The 12,052-nt window shown below is 39.6% G+C and overlaps 1 pseudogene; it reads left to right on the top strand.

Moving 5' to 3' along the window:
- The first annotated feature begins 7,560 nt into the window (after positions 1-7,560).
- LOC131758726 (NEDD8-activating enzyme E1 regulatory subunit pseudogene) lies at positions 7,561-9,113 on the top strand (annotated as a pseudogene).
- Positions 9,114-12,052: the final 2,939 nt, after the last annotated feature.

The raw sequence follows: 12,052 nt of genomic DNA on the forward strand, positions 1-12,052 counted from the left end.
GGAACCTACTTCAACATAATAAAGGCCATATACGACAAACCCAAAGCAAACATCATTCTCAATGGTGAAAAACTGAAAGAATTTCCTCTAAGATCAGGAACAAGACAAGGATGTCCACTCTTGCCACTATTATTCAACATAGTTTTGGAAGTCCTAGCCATGACAATCAGGGAAGAAAAAGAAATAAAAGGAATACAAATTGGAAAAGAAGAACTAAAACTGTCACTGTTTGCAGATGACATGATACGACACACAGAGAATCCTAAAGATGCCACCAGAAAACTACTAGAGCTAATCAATGAATTTGGTAAAGTTGCAGGATACAAAATTAATGCACATAAATCTCTTGCATTACTATACAATAACAATGAAAGATCAGAAAGAAATTAAGGAAACACTCCCATTTACCACTGCAACAAAAAGAATAAAATACCTAGGAATAAACCTACCTAGGGGGAGAAAAGACCTGTATGCAGAAAGCTATAAGACACTGATGAAAGAAATTAAACATGATACAAAGATGGAGATATATACCATGTTCTTGGATTGGAAGAATCAATATTGTGAAAATGACTATACTACTGAAAGCAATCTACAGATTCACTGCAATCCCTATCAAATTACCAATAGCATTTTTTACAGAACTAGAACAAAAAATCATAAAATTTGTATGGAGACACAAAAGACCCCCGAATAGCCAAAGCAGTCTTGAGGGAAAAAAATGGAGCTGGAGGAATCAGACTCCCTGACTTCAGACTATACTACAAAGCTACAGTAATCAAGACAATATGGTACTGGAACAAAAACAGAAACATAGATCAATGGAACAAGATAGAAAGCCCCGAGGTAAACCCACACACCTATGGTCAACTAATCTATGACAAAGGAGGAAAGGATATACAATGGAGTAAAGACAGTCTCTTCAATAAGTGGTGCTGGGAAAACTGGACAGTTACATGTAAAAGAATGAAATTAGAACCCTCGCTAACACCATACACAAAAATAAACTCAAAATGGATTCGAGACCTAAATGTAAGACCAGACACTATAAAACTCTCAGAGGAAAACATAGGCAGAACACTCTTTGACATAAATCACAAAAAGATCTTTTTTGATCCACCTCCTGGAGTAATGGAAATAAAAACAAAAATAAACAAATGGGACCTAATGAAACTTAAAGGCTTTTGCACAGCAAAGGAAACCATAAACAAGACAGAAAGACAACCCTCAGAATGGGAGAAAATATTTGCAAACGAATCAACAGACAAAGGAGTAATCTCAAAAATATATAAACAGCTCATGCAGCTCAATATTAAATAAACAAACAACCCAATCTAAAAATGGGCAGAAGACCTAAATAGACATTTCTCCAAAGAAGACATACAGATGGCCAAGAAGCACATGAAAAGCTGCTCAACATCACTAATTATTAGAGAAATGCAAATCAAAACTACAATGAGGGGGCTTCCCTGGTGGCGCAGTGGTTGAGAATCCGCCTGCCGATGCAGGAGACACGGGTTCGTGCCCTGGTCCGGGAAGATCCCACATGCCGCGGAGCAACTAAGCCCGTGAGCCATGGCCGCTAGGCCTGCGCGTCCGGAGCCTGTGCTCCGCAACGGGAGAGGCCACAACAGTGAGAGGCCCGCATACCGAAAAAAAAAAAAAAAAAAAAAAAAAAAAAAAAAAAAAAAACTACAATGAGGTATTACCTCACACCAGTTAGAATGGGCATCATCAGAAAATCTACAAACAACAAATCCTGGAGAGGGTGTAGAGAAAAGGGAACCCTCTTGCACTGTTGGTGGATATGTAAATTTATACAGCCACTATGGAGAACAATATGGACGTTCCTTAAAAAACGAAAAATAGAATTACCATATGATCCAGCAATCCCACTACTGGGCATATATCCAGAGAAAACCATAATTCAAAAAGACACATGCATCCCAATGTTCACTGCAGCACTATTTACAATAGCCAGGTCATGGAAGCAACCTAAATGCCCATTGACAGATGAATAAAGAAGTTGTGGTACATATATACAATGGAATATTACTCAGCCATAAAAAGGAATGAAATTGAGTCATTTGTTGAGATGTGGATGGATCTAGAGACTGTTATACAGAGTGAAGTAAGTCAGAAAGAGAAAAACAAATATCGTATATTAACACATGTATATGGAACCTAGAAAAATGTTACAGATGAACTGGTTTGCAGGGCAGAAGTTGAGACCCAGATGTAGAGAACAAACGTATAGACACCAAAGGGGGAAAGCCGTGGGGGGGTGGGGATGGTGGTGTGCTGAATTGGGCGATTGGGATTGATATGTATACACCGATGTGCATAAAATTGATGACTAATAAGAACCTGCCAAAAAAAAGAAACAAAAAACCATTGATGGTAAAGGAGAAAAAAAAGAAGTTCATTAAGTTTCTTATCAAAGAAATGGAGATGATTAATTTTAAAAATTTCTGTAGTTGTATTTTAAGTAAACTAATGTAATGTTAAAAATACATATATGAATAAAGTCCTGATTCTATTAGTGACATAGAACTAGTAGTGCCTATTTATTCCCAAATCAAATAGCTTCAAAAACCAAATTAATTTGGCTCTGAACTTGTTCAAATGGCCTTGCCTTTCTGCTTGAGCATTCATCCTGTTTCCTGTTCCTTTTCACATCTGAACTGATTTTCACTAAAAGGGGATCTTAGTTGCCCAACTAAAAGCTTTCTATTCTCTCCAGTTTTCTCAACATTTAACATCTAGCCTAAAGATATTTCTCATTTTCCACTGTTCAGTTTAAACTTTATGGTTAAATATTCAACTGGAAGACAAATTAGAGAAATGGTGACTACTTTCCCTTAAATACTAGATAGAAGATATATTTTACTGAAACACTTGCTAAGGAAAATGTCTTTTTCACTGGATGAAAAAGCTATCATTATGTGAAGTTAATTCCAAGAAATGTACTGAAAATTTACAGCATGGGAACTTGGATGAGACTATTCAACAAAAGAAAACAATGTTTAACAGTCCCACTTACCCACTAACTCCCCCATTCAGCCTGGCTTCAATCAGTTCTAGGTACAGTTGCTCATTTGTCTATTGGAAATGCTTCTTTAACTAGACTGAAGGCATAATTAGGTTTGTATCCACATCTGTTGCTGAATAACCACCCCAAAACTTAGTGACTTGAAACAAGCTTCTATTTGCTCTTTAGTTTGGCACTTTAATCTGGGCTCAGCTTAGTGGTTCTCCCACCTTGCTGGGGATATGCATTTGCAGATCTCACTCCATGTCAGGAGCTTCAGCTGGGATGGCTGTAATAACTTGGAAACCTGGGCCTTCTTCCATGGGTCCCTCTCTCTACCTAGAATATTGTCCTAAAGTAGGCCAGTTCAGGCTTGTTCACAAGGTCGTGTTCAGAAAAAGCATGAGAGTAGAAGCTGCAAGGCCTCTGAAGCTCAGAGATCACGCAATGTCACTCCGCTGCATTCTACTGGTCAAAGCAAGTTGCAATGGCAGCACAGACTCAAGTTGACTGGAAGGGCTGCAAAGAATCTGTAGCCACTTTCATCCATTACAAGGTTTCAGCATGTTCATCCTCTTGAGGAAAATGGAGTATAACACGCTATATATTCTGATCTATGTGAAGAGAATCCACTGTAAATTTATCAAATAAGAAATTTGATGCTAACTTAAATTTACCTCAGGAGTCAGATACATAGAACAGCTCATGACTGAGGAAAGGAAGGAACACAAGGCTGTGGGATTTTGATTTCATCATGAATCTTTTAGGAATAGTGTTTTAACTGTGCATGTATTACTTTCATAAATTTAAAGTGAAAAAACCAAATCTGTTCAGGTACAAACCTAGGCAATCTCTACTCCCATCCTGACCCACCCTCATGGAGCACTTACACTATCAGAAAGCTAAATCAGGAAGTCAGCTATCTGCATAGTCTCTGTTAGGGGAGGTAATGAGGACACAGAAATGAAGGAACTTAGTATCTCAAAGTAGTACCCTATTACTCTCCAAGAAGGGGAAAGGAGGTTTTAGGTAGGATCCAAGCTTAGGATCCTGAGGCCCTAGAAACTCCTCCTTTCTTTTCCTGGCTCTACAACCAGGGAGACGATTAGAGTGACATGGGGTTGAAAGTGATTTCAGAATCCTTCTCTTAGCATTGGCCACCTACCAGCATTTCTCCATCTCTGACGCCAAACAAGGAGACAGAAACCCATATGGAGACGTTTGTTGCTCTCAGCACTTCCTGCTGTCTACTGTGGAGAGCCTGTTGCTGTATGTCTCCACCACTCCCTATGGATTCTGAGAGACCAGGAGACAGGCACCTGATGCCAAGTGCCTGCAACTCAAGTGATATTCTAATAAATGGATCAAATGGGACAAATATCTAGGCCTACAATATAGCAGGCTCACAGGGCCCAAGAACCAAGGACGTTTCAAAATAAATGCCATTCTTCTCTTTAAATTATGATATGTTCTTCTGTTTTCAAATAGGACCCACAAATCAAAACTACAATGAAGTATCACCTCACACCGGTCAGAATGGTCATCATTGAAAACTCCACAAACAGGACTTCCCTGGTGGCGCACTGGTTAAGAATCCACCTGCCAATGCAGGGGACATGGGTTTAAGCCCTGGTCCAGGAAGATCCCACATGCCACGGAGCAACTAAGCCCGTGCGCCACAACTACAGGAGCCTGCGTTCTAGAGCCTGAGAGCCACAACTACTGAAGCACCCACGCGCCTAGAGCCCATGCTCCTCAACAAGAGAAGCCACCGCAATGAGAAGCCCGTGCACCACAAAGAGTAGCCCCCACTCACCGCAACTAGAGAAAAACCCACACGCAGCAACAAAGACCCAACGCAGCCAAAAATAATTAATAATTAATTTTTTTTAAAAAACTACAAACATTAAATGCTGGAGAGGGTGTGGAGAAAAGGGAACCCTCCTACACTGTTGGTGGGAATGTAAATTGGTACAGCCACTATGGACGACAGTATGGAGGTTCCTTTAAAAAAAAAAAACCTAAAAATAGAACTACCATATGATCCAGCAATACCACTGCTGGGCATATACCCAGAGAAAACTCTAATTCGAAAAGATACATGCACCCCAATGTTCACAGCAGCACTATTTACAACAGCCAAGACATGGAAGCAACCTAAATGTCCATCAACAGAGGAATGGATAAAGAAAATGTGGTATATATATATATACAATGGAATTATTACTCAGCCATAAAAAAGAATGAAACAATACCATTGGCAGCAACAAGGATGGACCTAGAGATTATCATACTAAGTAAAGCAAGTCAGACAGAGAAAGATAAATATCATGATATTGCTTATAGTGGAATCTTGAAAAATGATACAAATGAACTTACTTACAAAACAGAAATAGAGCCACACAGTAGAAAAACTTATGGTTACCAAGGGGAAAGGAGAGGAAGAGGGGAAGGGATAAATTGTGAGATTGGGATTGACATATACACACTATATAAAATAGGTAACTAATAAGGACCTACTACTATAGAGCACAGGGAACTCTACTCAATACTCTGTAATGACATATATGGGAAAAGAATCTAAAAGAGTGGAAATATAATTGATTCACTTTGCTCTACAGCAGAAACTAGCACAACATTGTAAATCAACTACACTCCAGTAAAAAATTTTTTAAATACGAATTATTTTTTAAAAAATAACTACCCACATAATATAGTCACTTATCTAAAAATGCCAGCTTATGCTATCTCAGAACCGGGCATAAGTAGAATCAGGGAACAACTGCATTACCCTACTTCACTTTCATCTCAAAAAGGTGAAGTTCATCTCACTACTGCTAGTAAACTCATGATCATCAGTAAATATAAACTAGTTAGATGTTATGATAGAGAGAAGGCTGCTTAAAGAGTGACCTCTAGGTCTTCCCTGGTGGCGCAGTGGTTGAGAGTCGGCCTGCCGATGCAGGGGACACGGGTTCGTGCCCCAGTCCGGGAAGATCCCACACGCCGCGGAGCAGCTGGACCCGTGAGCCATGGCCGCTGAGCCTGCGCGTCCGGAGCCTGTGCTCTGCGACGGGAGAGGCCACAACAGTGAGAGGCCTGCGTACCGCAAAAAAAAAAAAAAAAAAGAGTGACCTCTATATCATGTTAATATAATTAATACATTATCATAAATTGAGAACATTCAGATTAGGCTGAAATCCTTTTCACCACCACTCCTAATTGCTCCTTGCATTTATTACAGCACCCATTTCCCCACATAAAATTCTTCACTTAATCAGAAAAGCAGTGTAACACGGACCTGCCACTTCCTACTTGTGTGACTTCAGGCAGTTGGCTTGTCTGTAGGAAGCAAAGTGGGAATGACAGCCTACTTTTTAGGGATGTTGAGAGGATTCAGAGTTAATGGGATGTGCTTAGAAGAGAGCCTGGTACTTAGAAAAGGACTACTACTAGATGCTAATGTGGGACCTCCAGTTCTGTGCAAAATGTTTCCCAATTATTTCCGGTGTCCCCAGGGTTGGCTCCCGTAGGTCGTGAATAAGGCCAGCCTGCTCTCACGTGAAATCAGCCATTTCCATCCTCCCCAACAACAGCTCCCTTCAGTGGAAATTCATACTTGTGCAGACAGGACACTGAGCAGAAACATGCAAGTCTCACCACTCCACTGCTGCTGCTACTAACCTACAGAAAAATCATGTTCATTAGTGTCACTACCAAAGAGGCTATCTCAGCACTTCTAACACACTAGTGCAGATTCCTGCCCTTGCCTCTCTATGGTCCCTGGGTACTGCAATCACTACAGCTATCTCTGCTACTGTTAACTGCAAGGCCTCATGCTTGCTACTAGGCAAACTTGCCTACCTATTCTCCGTATCTGTAAGATGTGCTGTATCTCATCAGAAAAATCTTTGGTCTTAAACGAATTGAAAGGGAAAAAAAAGAAAAATCTTTGTCCTGCCATGCAGATAAAACTCCTGCCGGGATCCCCACACTGGTCCACTAGACATGGCAAAATTCCAGCTATCACTGTAGCTCATGCTCAAGCAGGGACCTCTGTCTTATTAACTTGCAATTCCTTAATATACCATCATATGGAGATTTCCCCCCAGTAAAATTAGCTGAGTACCAAGGTGCTAGCCCCCTATCACATCAATGGTGAATGTTAAATGAACATGTTACTCATCGTTCTGTTACTTTAAGCAACACTAAATTAAACATCCATCTTCTGTATTTAAAAAACAACCAAAAAACCACCTTGAAATAAAGAGTGCAAGACTTGATTACTATTAGCAAATCTAAAAGAAGTCCTACTTTAAGAACGTAAGCATAAACATAACTTATAAGGTTGTAAGATCCTTTGGATCCCCTGAACTGCTCACTCCACATGGTGTCCACTCTCAAAATACTTCCAGATGGTCAATTTTCGCTATAATCAGTGATTAAACCATGATACTATGAAATATTATGGAGTGTGCCTGCACGCGGTGGAAGTGGTGGCCGTTTTCGGTAGTGGCCCGGCGGTTCTTCACGCGGTGGGTGCTGCCATGGCGCAGCCGGGGAAGCCGCTTAAGGAGCAGAAGTACAACTGGCATCTGAGAACCGAGCTCAAGCCGCCATGGAATTCTTACAAGAATTAAATAACGATGTCTCTGGGAGTTTTGTGTAAGAGAGTCCAGAAAACCTTCTAGACAATGATCCTTCATTTTTCTGTAGGTTTACCATTGTGGTTGCAACTCAGCTTCCTGAAAGTACATTACTACGTTTAGCAGATGTCCTCTGGAATTCCCAAATCCCTCTTTTGATCTGTAGGACATATGGACTAGTTGGTTATATGAGGATCATTATAAAATAACATCCAGTACTAGAATCTCATCCAGATAATGCATTAGAGGATCTATGACTGGATAAGCCATTTCCTGAACTGAGAGAACATTTTCAGTCTTATGATTTGGATCATATGGAAAAAAAGGACCATAGCCACACTCCATGGATTGTGATCATAGCTAAATATTTAGCACAGTGGTATAGTGAAACAAATGGATGAATACCTAAAACATATAAAGAAAAAGTAGTTTTCAGAGATTTGATTAGACAAGGAATTCTAAAGAATGAAAATGGGGCTCTGGAAGATGAAGAGAATTTTGAAGAAGCTATTAAAAATGTGAACACAGTACTAAATACAACTCAGATCCCAAGCAGTATTGAAGATATATTTAATGATGATCGCTGCATAAATATCACCAGACAGACTCCGACACTTTGGATTTTAGCTCGTGCCTTAAAGGAATTTGTGGCCGAAGAGGGTCAAGGAAATTTACCTGTTCGAGGCACAATTCCTGATATGATTGCAGATTCAGGCAAATATATAAAACTGCAAAATGTTTACCGTGAAAAAGCAAAGAAAGATGCTGCTGCTGTGCGTAATCACATTGCCAAACTGCTTCAGTATATAGGCCAGGCACCAGAGTCCATTTCAGAGAAAGAATTAAAATTACTCTGCAGCAATTCTGCATTTCTTCGATTGGTGAGATGTCGATCCTTAGCTGAAGAATATGGCTTGCATACAATTAACAAGGATGAAATTATTTCCAGCATGGACAATCCAAATAATGAGATAGTATTATACTTAATGTTAAGGGCTGTTGATAGATTTCATAAACATGGTAGATATCCAGGGGTATCTAACTATCAAGTTGAAGAAGATATAGGCAAGTTGAAGTCTTGTCTCACTGACTTCCTTCAGGAATATGGATTATCCATAATGGTGAAAGATGATTATGTCCATGAATTTTGCCGATACGGAGCTGCTGAACCACACACCATTGCTGCATTCTTAGGGGGGAGCTGCTGCTCAAGAGGTTATCAAAGTAATCATCAAATAATTTATAATTTTTAATAATACTTACATTTATAGTGGCATGTCACAAACTTCAGCAACTTTCCAGTTGTAGAATAAGTACCCTATAGTGTGTTAACGATTGAAACTGTAATTGCCTTCAGGTTGTGCTCTAGTCTGTAAAGTTCTGCTAAGGGAGAACTGTTGTTTCCTTAATAAACATTTTTCTCATTTGTTAAAAAAAAAAAAAAGAAATATTATGCAACAGCTGTAAAGAATCAGGAAGGTCCTTAACTAGGACAAAGATCCTGAAATTCTACTCACTGCAGAATATCAATAATCTGAATTATGTAAAAAGCATAGAAATAAAGCATTTCAATATGCATACACATATGGAGGTTAAGAGTTAACAGCAGATCATTAACAGTAGTTAATTCTAGAGGAGAAACAAATGAGAGTAAGAGGATTAGTAGGAAGAGAGCTAGTCAGGATGAATTTTAACTTGCTTGAATTTTGAGTATGTAGTTGTACTTGCATTATGTCTTTTAAAATTTAGAGCACACCGGGCTTCCCTGGTGGCACAGTGGTTGAGAGTCCGCCTGCCAATGCAGGGGACACGGGTTCGTGCCCCAGTCCAGGAGGATCCTGCATGCCGCGGAGTAGCTGGGCCCGTGAGCCATGGCCGTTGGGCCTGCACGTCCATAACCTGTGCTCCGCAACGGGAGAGGCCACAACGGTGAGAGGCCCGCGTACCGCAATTAAAAAAAAAAAAATTAGAGCACACCAAAAAAGAAATGAAAGGTGTGGTATTTTAAAATCAATAAAAGAATTAAGACATCATTCTGTAAAATTGCCTTCTGGTGGTAGAATCTCTACCACTGGCAAATTTCTACTTGCAGTTTATCCCTTAAGGCATTCCACCAAGCTTTCATAACTTTTATTGTACTGTTATGACTTAAGCACAGAGAAATGTAGTATTTCTGAGTTTCAGTCATTCAGTGTGATACTCAAACTGTATTAGTCTCGTTTAGCTTAAAAGGGCACACACACACACCCCCGCACTGAACTGGGGTAAAGTGAATAACTCAGCAAATGAAACAAGAACCTAGGTCTATGGGGAAAAGAGAAAGCTGTTTTTCGGTAGAGAATACCAGTTACCATAGAAGATATATAATTGATTTAAGCAAAAATCAGTAGATGCTAAAATCAATGGCTATGTTGAAGAATAAGATCGTTTCACTGTATCATCCTACAGAATATTATTATAAAGGGAAAAAAAAACTTTACGGTTGAGAAATGTGGTGGACAACACCTTAACCAAATAATAAAAGTTAACACAACCAATAATGGCATCATATGCCTTCTGATATAATGCACCAGTACTTACTATTCCTGCAAAGATGCGTAACCTGAATTGAAGCATGAGGAAAACAATTAGAATAACCCAAATTAAGGAACATTCTTTAAACAGCTGGCATATGCTCTTCAAACTCTTAATGTTGTAAAGGACAAAAGCATAGAGTTGTTCCAAATTAAAGGAAACTAAAGAGATGTGACAACTAAATGCAATGAGGGATTAGGAACAGGGAGATTGTTGAAAGTTAATATTAAGAGATTTGGCACACTTTGAATATAGACTGCGTATTAAAGACTACAACCATCTTTAAAGTCCTGAATTTCACCATTATAAGAGAATGCCCTAATCCTTGAGATAAACTGAAGTATTCAGAGATGAGCAGGTATGCTTGCAACTTAATTTCTGGGGGTCCACCACATAATACAACATAGAATGCATATGTGAGTAGTGGATCACAATAAGGGGTACACAAGGGACTTCCTTGGTGATGCAGTGGTTAAGACTCTGAGCTCCCAATGCAGGGGGCCCGGGTTCGATCCCTGGTCAGGGAACTAGATCCCACATGCATGCTGCAACTAAGAGTTCGCATGCCACAACTAGGGAGCCAGCGAGCCGCAACTAAGGAGCACACATGCTGCAACTAAGACCTGGCACAACCAAATAAATAAATTAAATTAAAATGTTAAAAAATAATAGGGGTACACAAGAATTCAGGGTACCATTTCTGTAACTTCTCTATAAGTCTGACCCTTTCTCAAAATAAAGTTTCTTTTTTAAACTTATTTATCTGGCTGTGCTGGGTCTTAGTTGCAGCGCACGGGATCTTCATTGCAGCATGCGGGATCTAGTGCCCTGACCAGGGATCAAATCCGGGCCCCCTGCATCAGGAGCACAGAGTCTTAACCACTGGACCACCAGGGAAGTCCCCAAATAAAGTTTCTTCACTAAGTCTCTTTCTCAAAACTTACTATTCCCTGCTACTTGGGTGAACTCTCCTTGACTTGTTAATGCATCCAGAAAAAAAAAAAAATCCTACTCTATGAACAGAGATTTCTGCATTATCAAAATCTTAAAATTACCACTACCATTGTATTATTAGTTGAAATCAAGGAAACACACACACACCAAGACACCACACACATAATTATTCTTGGCCTGGGCAATTAAAAACTATTTGCCTTTCCACCGGCCAGATACTGTTTTAGGTGCTTGAGGAAAGCAGTGAACACAAAAGCATTCTGACTCTTAAGGAGATTACAATATAGTTGAGTAAAGTAGTGGACACAAAAGCCCACACATAACATTACAACTCCACTATTTTGCAAGACATGAAGACAAACAGGTGGATCATACAATTTAATAATGTCAAATAGAGAAAGCACACTACATATTTAAGGATACTTACTTACTCTGTTATCTAGTGGAAAATGTCTTAATATTAAAACTACATGCCAAGCACTAGGCTAAGTGCTCAATAAGCATTTAACACTCAAAGCCACTCTATGGACAGAAGTACCATATGCCCCCATTTTCTGGATGAAGAAAGGTTTAATAAAGTTAAAAATGATTTGCCCAGTTATAGTAGTAAGGAAGAGAGGCCCACTGTGAACCCAGCTCTAATTGCAAGGGCCACAGAGCACCTCATACAGCAAACATCAAAATCCTTTAAAAAGGCAATTTCGTAACACAAACTTTCCCTGATTACCAAACATTAGCACATTGTTTTAGCAGCTTCACCAACCTGCCTTTATGGAGCTGAGGATGAGTGCTGTAACGTACCCTAGAGATCATACTACTGTACCATTAACTCTACCTACAAACTAGT

The sequence above is a fragment of the Kogia breviceps genome, chromosome 6 (assembly GCF_026419965.1).
Source record: "Kogia breviceps isolate mKogBre1 chromosome 6, mKogBre1 haplotype 1, whole genome shotgun sequence".
Lineage (NCBI taxonomy): Eukaryota > Metazoa > Chordata > Mammalia > Artiodactyla > Physeteridae > Kogia > Kogia breviceps.